We start from the raw sequence: 12,685 nt of genomic DNA, 5'->3' as shown, positions 1-12,685 counted from the left end.
AAACGTGTCAGCTCCAGAGTCAGGCCTCTTGCAAGGAGAGGCCCACTCATCTCCCCACGTGCTGGCCCCACCTCCCACCCCCCGTAGCTCAGCCCACTTGGCCAGCCGGGCCCAGCCTCCTGCTGCTAGGGGAAAGTGTGCTGCTGGCAGAGAAGAGCTGCTCGCTACTGCACCTGGGGTCGCACTGTGGCCTGCCCACTCCCTCAGGACGCAGGACCTGGAGGAGACAGAGGCAGGAGCAGAAACAGCTGGCTAGGATAAACCGGTGACGAGGGTGGGGTTTGAGAGTGGGCTCAGGCCCTCTGGGCTCAGGGCGGGGATCTGGGGGCTGCGGGCAGAGGGGGGGCAGGAGGGGCCATGCAAAGGCTGGGAGGTGGGACCTGGCTGGCTTAGGGTGTGGCTGGGGTGAGGCCCTCTGAGCACTGAGCACTCCCTCCTGCCCTCATCCCCTCCTGGGCCCGCAGATGGTCCTGTCCTGTCCTGTCCCAAGGTTTCCCTGGGGCCACCACCAACCTCTTCCACAGCTAGACTGGGGACGAGGGGACGCATCTCTGAAACACAAAACAACGTCACCCTGGGGAGAGCAGCGCATCCTGCTCTAGAGCTCATCACCAACAAGGGGGTTCACCACCCTCCCAAGAGAGCAGGACGTCCCAGCGGGGTAACTGCTGTTCACAGGCCGTTTGTTCAATGATTAAGGTGCTCTGAGATCTGAGTTCATCAGCAATAATCCAATTGGTTTCTATTGATTCCACATTTCTCCCCGTACGAAAGGACGAGAGAAATAGGCCCACTTTTCAAAAGCACCTTCAAACTAATGGATGATATAATCTTAATCTAATTAATTTAGACCCAGCCCTGCCCAGGAACGGGGTATGTCAGGATGCCAGAGCTGGGCATCTTGTAAAATTTAAAGCTTTATTGCCAGAGGTTCGATTCCTCTTCCTGACAACGCGCTTGTAATCAGCGTTCTCCGACTCATCACCCCCATCCCGCTCGCCACTGCTCTCCTCACGATGGTCCAGTGAGAAGCGTTAGGCTGCATAGGACTCCTCAAAGGACCAACACGGTCGGCCCCCGTGGCCTGCTGCAGCCCATCGCTGGTGCCGTCAGACTATTCATTAAAGAACCGCCACACCACCAACACCGTCAACATCCCAATTTCTCGTTGCACCAATCCCGCCCCTCCCTCTGGCCCCAACAAGATGAATTCCACGACCCACACCACGCCCACTGATTAACAGAAGCCTAGGCCTACTGTTTGCACGAACCCTGTCAGGCCTAGCTGTTTATTCCATTCTCTGATCAGCCTCAGCTTCAAATTCAACACGTGCACTAATTAGACCCCTACGAGCAGCAGCACCAACAGTTTTGTGGGAAGTAACGTGAGCAATTATTCTACTGTCCGTCCTGCTAACGTACCATCGTTTTCACTTTCAACATTAATTTTTACCCAAGAAGACTTATGACTAATTTTTCATCTTGACTACTAGGCACAGGATGATTCATTTCAACCCTGGCAATGGAACCAAGCGAGTTCCATTGATTGAACACAGGGAGAGTCGAACGCGTCTCTGGCTTCAATGTTGAATACACAGCGAGTCCACTTGCCTGCTTCTTCCCGGCAGAACATGCCAAGAGCATGATGCCAGACATCCTCACAACAATTCTATCTCTAGGAGAATCCCACGGCCCCTGCACACCAGACTTATACACAACTAACTCCTTTCAGAACCCTTTCCTTCATTACATCTTTTTTAATGAATCTGAGTGTCCTATCCACACACCCCGTTTGGAGGGGATGTGGGTTTTGGTTATCCAAGGGCTCCGGCTCCTGGGCAGTGTCCTGAGGCTTGAGTTTCTGATTTAACTGTCCCAGGGATATTCCCCTTGGGGTTATTGATGGAGGTTATGGCGGGTTTATTTATTTTGAAAACTGATGAGGGAGAAATTGTGTTTAAGTCTAATGGGATAGGGGGTTGAGTATTTTATGACACTGGAGATGCTGGGTTTTTTACTGAGGTGGGCTTAGGAATTGCTGCCTTATGGAGCCATGGGACTGGAGTGGTAATTGTGACTGGTTGGTCATTATCTTACTGGCTCTTAGGTAATATCAGCCCTGATATGGGTTCCCCTACAGGGAGCCCAGCATATATGGGTTAAAACTACAAGCATACGTTCCCAGTTCCCTGGGTCCTTAGTTACGCTCATACGTAAATGTGTTTCTTTACCCTCTGACTCCCTGAGCTTCACAACCAAATAGAAGTTACACATTGTTAAAGCCCAGATGGGCTCAAGCTGGGCTCGCACTAAAGCTGTGGCTGATCCCAGGACCTTGAAGTTCTTTCACAGAGAAATTAGTGCCCAGAGAATGTCAAGAAACAGAAGCTTCCCAGAGTCCACCATCCACCATGGAGATAAACAGCCAGGGACGTCCATCTGTGGAATCCTTTGTCTCCCCGCCCTTGGAAGCTGTCCCAAACGTGGGCCGATGGGAAAATGCTGACCAAGAAGGTCACAGCTCCCCTCCCCTACCTAAAACCCCAAATAAAAACCCCTACGCGTTTCTTAATGGGGAGCTAGCAGTGCTTGAGGCACCAGCCCTTGCTGTGCTCCCCCTGCTGGGCAAAGAAAGTAAAGCCTTTCCTTTCCCCTCAAGACTCTGTCCTCGTTATTTGGATTGGCATCGGGTTCAGAGACTGAACTTTTGGTTACACAGTTGGCGACCCAGATGGGACCTGTGGGTTGTTCCCGCTGAGACCCCCTCGGCTTCTTCGGATGCTCCAGAGTTGTGCTCTGCGCCTGCCCCAGTTGTGGAAGTGGACAGCTGGAGAAAGACTCAGGGAGGCCTGATCACCCGGGACCAGTACTTAGTTGACTGGACTTCACCCAGGTCGAGTCCAGGTCTGCTCCCTTGGCTGGCCTCTGTGGAGTGCCCAGCACAGCCAGAGGGGCCGCTCCAGCCGCTGGGAAAGCGGGTTTCACTCTGGGAGGCTTCCCTCATGCTTCATCCCCTGGGTGGCCGTCTGGACCTCTGGAGACCTCTGGAAACTACCTTGGGGAGAAGGAAAGAGCGTTTGTGTGGAGTCGTGATCCCCCAGCCCAACTAGGTCAGTCCCCCGGTGTGCACAATCGAGGTCCCTTGTCTTTGCTCATTTGGGAAGATCTGTAGGCTGCGACTTCATTTATTGGGCACACCTGTCAGTAGGACACAGACTACGCTGGAACTGAAGTGTTTTGAGTTTTGGTTTCTTTGTATTGGCTTCCGTTGCTGGCTGAGGGTGTTTGGAAAAGCATGCTTGTTTGGTTTGGTTTGGTCTCTTTGGTTGTTGTTTGTCTGTCTGTCTGTCCCCTTTTGTGTTGACATGGGAGGCACCACATGGAGCCCCTTGGGAAAGATTTTGACTGATGGTCAATCCATAGCTACAAGCCGATGACAAAAAATATGCTATTTTGTTGTAACACCACCTGACCGATGTATGTCTTGGAAAGTGAGGAAAGACTGCCATTGAATGGAACTTTGAGTTATTACACCATCTTACACCTGGAGTTGTGTTGTGAAAGGTCTGGAAAACAGGATGAGATTCCATATGTGCAGGCTTTTATGCGGTTGCATGATCAGGAAGGTGTCCCGCCAGGAACCAAGCTGATGGTGCAAAAGAATGCCAAGCTCCCAGTAGTCAAAGATGCTCAGATACGAAAAGAAAACCTTTATGAGAACATGCCAACCCTGAGCGTGTTAAATCCCTTTAATCCTACTGTCAGTGTGACACAGCCCCTAATGGTAAATGCCCCCGACATTAGAAGGAAGCTCAAGAAGGTTGAAGGCACCACAGCCACGAGTTCTAGTCAGTTGGTGAAAGTTGCTTTCAAAGTTTATAATGCTCGAGAGGAACGTAAAGCCAAGCCAGCCAAGGGCTTTACACAGCTCCCCCAGATGGAGAGACAGAAATGGGGAGCCAGGGCTGCATAGGGAGGGACACCAAAAATGGGGGAAAAATCAGTGTGCCTACTGCAAAGAAAAGGGGCCCTGGAAAAATGAGTGCCCTAAGCTGGAGGAAGGCATGAGAGGGAAAAATCGGGGTCCTCCTAACAAGCTCCCTGACCTCTTGAGTCCAAGACTCTGAGGAGGAAGACGACTGATGGGGCCAAGGGTTCTTTGCCATGCTGGTGGCTCCCGTTCCAATAGTCCCCCATGAGCCCTGGGTACAAAGGACAGTGGGGACACAATTGGCTGACTTTCTGCTGGGTACTGACGCCACTTATTCATCATTAAATAATTTCTCTGTTGCCATTGTTGGAGTCGATGGGAAAACTCAACAGACTCATGCTGCAACCGCTGGAATGGAACTTGGAAAAACGAAATTTGGATTCCTACCTAGGGTGCTTTGTGTTACTGTACCTGATTCATGGCAGTAATTTTTAAACAATAACTTTGGGAATCAGGGGCTGTAGGCGGCTGGCAGGGTGGTGGCAGTGAGAGTAATCCAGGGGTGGGTGGGCTGCCTCTCACCAGCCCCCGCTTCTGCCTCCCAGGCCTGCCCTCCTTTCCCCCAGCTCACGTGATGGCCCTGGCTCTGGGGAAGCCGGGGTGGGGAGAGCCCCGTCTGCACAGGAAGGCTGTGGTTTGGGGCTCAGCACAGTTTGCACATGGGAGACCCTGGGCAAGGCCCTGTCCCTTTCTGAGCCCCGGGGTCCCCATCTGTGAAATGTGAGCAGGAAATAGCCACTCCCACCCCGTCCCAGGGGCAGGTGGGGGTGGACTCAATGGGGGCCCCTGTGGGTGCTCACAAAGTACCCCCCTTCTTGACCCAATGGGGACTCAGGGACCCCCAGCATCCTGGTGTCGGGGAAGGGTTGCCTTCTGCAGAGTCATGGGCAGGGCTGTGCAGGTGGAAACCAGCCTGCCTCAGTCCGGGCAGAGGGTGGACACGCCCAGAGTGCACTGCTGGGAGGTGGGGTTTCCTTGGAAGGGATGGGGTTTCCTTGGAGGGGACGGTCCTCTCTCTCCATAAAAGCAGGTTCCTCCCTTTCCATAGAAGCAGCTTCCCCCCTTTCCAGAGATTCAGGTTCCACCTTTCCATAGAAGCAGGGTCCCCCCTTTCCATAGAAGCAGCTTCCCCACTTTCCAGAGAAGCAGGTTCCCCCCTTTCCAGAGAAGCAGGGTCCTCCCTTTCCAGAGAAGCAGGTTCCCCCCTTTCCAGAGAAGCAGGGTCCCCACTTTCCGTAGAAGCAGGATCCCCCCTTTCCAGAGAAGCAGGGTCCCCCCTTTCCATGGAAGCAAGTTCCCCTTTTGAACAGAGACAGGTAACAGGCAGCCAAGGAGGTTCCTCTTGGCTCCTGCTGTCGGGACCTGCAGGCTGGCTCTCCAGGGTCAGCAGGGGATTCCCCCCTGCCGCCTATGCTGCCCCCCTCCCCCTGCCCTGACCTCTGCTCTGGGCCTCAGGTCCTGCTAACTGCAGACTGCAGCCCAGGGCCCTCCCTGCCTGTCACTGTGGGGTCCTGATCCCCTGGCAGCCTAGGGCCCCAACGGCACATGCTTGGGGACTGGAGACGAATACTTCCTGAGATCACCCCGAAGGCCGTCCTCGCTGGCTCCTGCTGCAGTTTCTCTTTCTCTTTCAGCCAGCGAGGCAGCAGGAAGCCCAAGTGCTGAAGCTCATCCTGCTGGCAGGGGGCAGGGGACAGCAGCCAGGGAATGAGGGGTCCTAAGGAGAGACATGGAGCCTCTGCGAGGCTGGGGGCCGCCACCCTGGAGCCCGGCACCCAAGGCTGACGCCCTGAGCCTGGTGAGTCTCCTGAGCCTGCCTGTCTGTCCAGCCGCGCCCCAGCGCCCCTATTCCTGCCCCTGGGTGTACCCTCTTCCCCATCCCTGCCCACGATGTCCCTGTCCTGCCCTTGTCCCCCAGCTACCCGGCTCTCCTAGGCTGACCCAGCCCTCTGTCACCCACTCACCCTGGCCCTGGGGTAAGGGAACAGACAGACAGGAAAGCCATAGAACAGCTCCTGGTGGGCCTCGTCCCCGAAACCCCACTCAGGGGACGAAGGTGAGCCCCCAGCACAGGGTGAGGGTGCCTCCGGGCCCGGCTGTTCTTGGATGCCTGAGCTGTTCCCGCCCTGGGGTGGGAGCCCCCAGCAGGTGGCTAATCTCCACCCTCAGCCCCTCCCTGTCCTGGGAGATAAAGTCCGTGTCTGTGTGAGTGGGGTGGAATCTAAGGCCAGGCCGGGGGGAGAGCCTGCTTGCCCGTGTGGCTTCCTGCCAGCCCAGGCGGAAACTTCAGGGTTAGCAGAGTCAGCCCTGGGCCCTGGGCCCCCGCACGGCCCACCCCAGCTGGGGCCCTGAACAGCCTGTCTCCCCTGCCCAGCCTGTGAGCCCCTGACGGTCGTCCCTGCTCTGACCCTGCCGGCTCCCCAGGGCTCAGCGGGCCCAACACAGGCCAGAGGCAGGATGGCTAGTTGTCCAGCCCAGAGTGGCTCAGGGCTTCCCAGGGGGTGTGGTCCCTGGTGAGAGCAGAGACCCAGTCCTTGGGGTACCACACTGGTGGACCTGGGGACAGAGGCAGGAGACGGGTGACAAATAAAAATGGCAAGCAATAGGATATATTGGAGAATATGAGGAAGCCATTTGGTGTAAACCTAACTCTGCCTGAACTTGTCTTTCCAAAAGGGCCTGACCGAGGCCGTTGAGCATGCGTTGTATATCTGCTTTAGAGATTCCCTATGGCAAGAGCAAAGGCCCTTGAGATAAAGGTGCAACTTCCCTCCCCCTCCCAACCTTGGCATTTCTTTAAGGATTAAGCATCTTTCCTTAGGCTGGAAGCTGATTGCTGCGCTCACCTGTGACCGCCCAGCTGGAGACAATAGACTTGCCTCCTGCTGCGCCCACCAAGATAGCCGACCCACTACCTGCTGTGTCCATCAAGCGCTGTGCCAACAGGGCAATCTTGTGACTATTGTGGGAGGGACATTTCAATCACATGTGAAACGTCCTGTATGGGGGTATATAACCACTCTGTACACCTCACTTTCTTGTGATGTGGATTAAGGCTGCCCCAGCTAGAGAAGCCCAAGGTGACCTGGCCTACATGCCAAACTATATGACCCGGTGGATTTTTATGGTGTGAATTAGGGCTGCCCCAGGGAGAGAAGCCCAGGGCATCCTCACCTACATGCCAATCTATATGGCCAGACTTGTACCTAAAGTTATATGACCACACAATAACCAGACCCCATCTGCACTGAAATCATTTAATGACTTTTTACATCATCTTTCCTTTTTCCAGTAAAAATAAGTCGCGTACCCATGCCTTATAAATTTAGCCCTAACCCTCAACTCAGGGCAGCAGCAGGAGCTCTGACTGCCCATGGGTCCTGTCCCCATGCCTGCAGCTCTTCACTGCCCATGGGTCCTGTCCCCATGCTATTCCATACTATTCTCTAAATAAAAGAGCACCACTGCCAGGCCTTGAGAGTTCAAGAAATCTTTCTTTCGACTCCTCGGCTCACTGACCCCACATCATTTCTGGTGGCCTGTACGGGCAACTTGCTTCATCGGCTTGTGAGCTCAAGTTCTGGTAAGTGCCCTTTTTCCTTGTGTCTTTCTCTTTTTCGAGGATGGATCTAAATTCACTTCTCCATCGGGAACTTTCTTGGATGGCTGTATGAATCCACGTTTGCTGCCCATGGCTACTCTAGGGGGAAAATCATGGCATTCAGCTTGAAGAGAATCAGTACCTTAAGCCTCAGGGTGATGAAGAATGAATTAATCCATTCCTTCTTGACTCTATCTCTAATATACAAATTTTACGTGGGCGCGGGTCGGCCACTTAAGTCATTAGGATGTTCGCCAATCTGCAAGACTCCCACGGAAGGTTTCTTTTCCTAAGGCTGGATTGGCATCCCTCCCATGGCACCTGACCATGCCCTGAACTGAGGGAAAGTCCCAATCGGGACTCCACTTCAAGGGAAGTACCAAACTCTAACCTTTGATGGAGTATGGGAACCCCTTCTTGGGAGAATGTCTCCAGGATGCAATTGGGTAGAATGTCCCCCAGACTGGCGGAAAATTCCTCACAGTTTTTCTCTATCCTTTTATCCTGGGGACCATTCACCAGGCACCTATTACTGCCAGGCATAATAAGGAAGATGTTCAAGGGATGCCCCCATCATTCCTTGCTACAGGAACCCCACTGGGGGGATTTTCAAGGTAATGGCTCCTTTCCTCTCTGGGACCATTCACCAGGCACCTGTTACTGCCAGGCATAACAAGGAAGGTATACAAGGCATGCTATGCTGGAGGACCCCCCCCATCACCCCTTGCTATAGGAACCCCACAGTAGGAACGACGGGTAGGACGCTGCCCTCGGTTCAGGGGGGATTTTCAAAGTAATGGACCCATCTCTTTCATCTTTCTTAGAGTTACAATGGCCATTTTTGTCTCCTTTTGAGCTTTGCAACCGGGAAACAAAGAAATCTTTCAAGAGTCAAAGCCTCCACCCCTGGGAGCCCCAACTTTGGGTTTCCGGGCCTGATCACCCCGGTGACCCCAAGTGGGGTGCCCTCCCTTGACGGTTGACTCATTGAGTATTTTAGTCACCTACTGAGTTGGCTATGAGAGTAGGAGACCTGTGATTTATTCTGTGAACTGTCGTGCTAGGGTTGTGTGCCCCAGCACGGGAACTGTTGTGTGACTCTTATCTTGATAACCCTCAGGAAGAGGCCATGAGGGTGAGGTCTGTTCTCTTCTTTTCCTTTCTTTGTCTGTTTCGTTCATCATCTCCTCTGTCGTCACCAAGTCGAGGTTAAGTTCAGGCTGGACCTGACCAGAACCTGGACCTTCCGTAAAATCGAAAACTTGAAAACCTTGTGCCAGGGACTTAACTTTCAACCCTGGCACTGGGAGCCCCGACCTCCAGCCAGTTCCAGGCCTTTGCTTCCTGCTTCCCTAGCTCCCCTTGTGCGGGCTCAGGGACAAAGTTGCGCTGGCTAAGTGGGCGTTGATTAAATCTTATAACTATGTTGACACCCGCAATCAGACTCTGCACCCTTCTCCAGTCCACTGTCAGTCGGACACTGGCTTTACCGCCTTGGGGAATGCCCTAAGCATCCCCAGAGACTCACCACTTGGGTGCATTCTAACTAATTAGAAACACTTTCAATTGGATGGGTTATGCCCCAGAAATTCCAGCCGGGAGAAAACTTGAGAGGTTTCTCTGTGCTTTTATGGTGCAGTTGGACAGGTAGATCAACCTAGCACGTCATTCAAGTTACAGTCCAGTTTCTGGGAAATCAAGAGCAACTGTCCTTAGAAAATCCTTGCAAGACTGGAAATACAGCTCTAGAGGCAGTTCAGATTCCACCCAGTTCCTTTATCAAGAAAAGGATTATCATCTCCCCTCTCCAGGAGCTACTATCTAGCCCATCACTGATTCCTAAGACTGAAGGAAAAAAAGAAAAGAGAGAGAGGAGGGGAGAGGAAAAATGGCCATAAGCGTGCCCTTGCAAAAAATCTAGCATCTTGAGTATCTTCTCCACAAATATTGGTAAAAAAAAAATAGCTGTGCAGTCTCTGTGTATGTGTGTCTTATGTACGTTATATGTGTGATATTTTACCTCCGGATGGTATGGCCAAAATTAAGAGCTCGGTTTAATTGGCTTAAAGTAAGCACTTACATAAATTCTAAATGTAGTAGAAATTAATCCAATGTCTTTCAAGTTAACGTGATGTGAATTAACCTTTGGTAAATGAAAGCTTGTTTAAGTTCGTTGGTCTGATTGAAAATAGTCTTGTTGTCAGAGTTGTCGGTATTTACCTATGATGCAGGCATGCAGCCTGGGTTTACTAGTCAAATAAGCTCACATTGTCTGTTAAATTCATCAGCCAAATAATAGCTTTAAATGATGACCAGTTTTGTCTAATGTCTCATGAAGTTTTTGTGGGTACAATAACTGTTTTATGGTCTGTATACTTGAAAAAAAAAAACAGCTTCCAAATTCTTTTTGATAACAATCTTGAGTTTTGCCAAGTTAAGTTAAATGATAAAAATCTGAGCATCTGGGTCATTTTTGGATTGGATAGCACACAAGCATTACAGCTAAACATATCTAAGTTATCTACTTTTGGCTTCTTATTGCAGAGAGGCTAAAAGTCTTTGGGTCTGTTACTGTAAAGTGGCATGTTTCTAGAAATTATGAAGTGTTTAGAATGCTGATATAAAAGACAATTTGTAATTGCTTACCTTTTAGTGTTTACTAGGGTCTGTTAATGGTTAAAAGTTCTAATTAACATATATAATTAAAGCTACTGGGAATTAATAAGGAAAACAGCTCTGTATTCAAGGAAAGTTAAAATGTATGTTTTCAGTAAAGAGGGTATAAAGAATGCAAGTATTTTTGTTTGATGGGTTAAAAAAGACAAATTTGTCCTAATGTACTAGAAAGGAAAAAAGAAAGACTTTGGGACAAATTCTGAAGGCAAAAAGAAAGCTGTAGAAGGTTTGTGAAGGAGAAAGTCTGAAAGGAGTTTTATGCCTAGTCAAGTAGATTAAAGTAAATCCAACTAAGTAAATGAGTTTTAATAATAAGCTGGTGCAGAAATTAAAATTTGGTTTTTCTCTCAAGATAATTTTCCTGAACTTTTGGTCTGCTCTTGATAAAGAGGTTATAAAAGGTGTTCCTTTGAATAAGTCTACCTAAAAGACAAATCTGTCACTCTTAAGATTTTTGATTGTTTCTGTTGTCACTTTAAATAGATACCTGAGCATTGTTTCACAGTGAGCGTTGTTTGAACAAGTGTTTTAAAGTCTTTTGATATTTTTGACAAGCTTCTCATCAAAAATATTCAAGTCCTGAATAGAAGGGTTTCTTTTGAAAATACTAAACTAATTAGGCTTATTTGGTCTATTAAATTACATGGGAAGCATTGTCAAATGAGCGATGACAAACTTTCTTATGTGGTGTTATGTGGGTGAGTGTTATTAATATACGTGTCTTAACATTATATAGCACTCCTAAAATTCTAATCTGTTCTGGTTATCAGTCATAATTCCAGTTATTATCTTAAAGTGTTGTATGTCACAGAAGTAGCCAAGTTTCTTTCTCATTTGCCTTTTTGAGTCTTTTGTCATTTGCAGATAGTTGCTGTTTTACTGTGATGCTTTGCTTTTGCAAATATGTTTCATCTTCAGAGAAATTCCTGGAAAGGATTCTGACACAAAGGTTCTAAACTACAGGTTTCTGATAAACTTTCAGAGTGTAAAACTGAACTGGGTAAGAAATTACAGAATTCTAACAGAAACTGAGCTCATAGATCTGCTAACAGAAGATTAAGCTCAAGAATCAATTATACAGGACTGTGTGAACTGATGAGGATGATTATAACTTTTTATGACTTCTGTTTGAAATATTGTTGAGTTTTGATGTGTTGTTTTATTTTCTCATATTTAAGGAAATCTTTTTCTCTTTTCTCTTATGCTAATTATGGCTTACAGCAATTTGGTGAAGTTATACCTTTATGAGCAGAACTGAAACACTTATCTTTTTCTCCCTACCTGATCCCTCTAGAATTTGGAAACTCTTTATGAGTGATTATGGTTATTTTGTGGCAATATAGTTATTTGCATAAGTTCAATAAGAATCTGTTCTCCTTATAACAGGACACATTGGTTATATTACCAAGCCTTTGACCGCAATGTCATATTTGAAACATACAGGCTCAGATATGACAAGACAGCTTTTCAGGAACAAAGATTGGACTTTCTGGAATACAGCCACTTGGAAACATGGGCCTGGTACCTTGTTTACAGAGATTCTGGCAATCTTACCCGGTAAGTAAGGAAGCTTGCTTATCTGGCAGGTGCAAGGAACCTCAGAATATTTCGGGGGACCTCAAAGAGAAATCCACCCAAATCTGTAGGTACTGCAGGCAAAATCTGACGGCAAGTCCTTGGCTTGGCTTTTAGGCCTCGAGAGGCCTTTACAGTTCGATCTGAGATTCCTCATAAAAAAATTCCAGCAAAGCAGATTTTTTAAAAAAGCCTGTATAATCAATTGCACTCCTAGGACAGGCTCGTTTTTCTACCTTTATTGTAATTCATGGAGATACCCCCTCCTAATTAATTCCATCAAACGTCTTTTAATTGGGGGGTGTCTTTGCCAGGTTTCTTATCTCCAGCAACATTTCTCCAACAACCATTCCACCACTAACTGTCCTGTTGTCTGAACTAACAGCCCTTGCCGTGACTCTTCTAGGCTTTGCTCTGGTGCTTGAACTCAACCTTGCAACACAAATCTAAAATCTGATCATCCTTCAAACCTATTCAAACTCTCCAAACTTCTCAGATGTTTTCCAACCATTATGCACCACTTCTCACCATTCATGAACTTACCAGCAAGCCGAAATCAGCATCATGCCCACTACACTTAATTTGACCAGAAAGCGTGTTACCAAAATCCATTTCCCACTTCCAAACACAAAATCTCAACAATAGTTTCCGACCAAAGAGTCTGAACAAACTATATTTCTTCTTTTTCCTCATCATGAATCCTGCCTGTCCGTATTTAATTTCCATGAGTAACCTCTAGAATAACCAGAAGACCAGTAAGCAACTGGAACTGGAAGCTTGGTCTCTGAACCCGATGCCAATCCAAATAACGACAACAGTCTTGAGAGGAAAGGAAAGGCTTT

At 48.9% G+C, this 12,685-nt stretch overlaps 1 long non-coding RNA gene across 1 annotated transcript; it reads right to left on the bottom strand.

The window, feature by feature from the left end:
• Nucleotides 1-899: 899 nt before the first annotated feature.
• LOC139081066 (uncharacterized) lies at nucleotides 900-6,183 on the bottom strand. Its single transcript, XR_011536020.1, has 2 exons — nucleotides 5,537-6,183; nucleotides 900-3,051 (listed from the first exon to the last, which is right to left on the bottom strand). It is a non-coding gene; the product is annotated as an uncharacterized lncRNA (long non-coding RNA).
• Between the last annotated feature and the right edge of the window lie 6,502 nt (nucleotides 6,184-12,685).

Source organism: Equus przewalskii, chromosome 2 (genome assembly GCF_037783145.1).
Source record: "Equus przewalskii isolate Varuska chromosome 2, EquPr2, whole genome shotgun sequence".
Lineage (NCBI taxonomy): Eukaryota > Metazoa > Chordata > Mammalia > Perissodactyla > Equidae > Equus > Equus przewalskii.
Note: the sequence above shows the minus strand (reverse complement) of the source record. Positions and strands in the feature narration are given on the sequence as shown.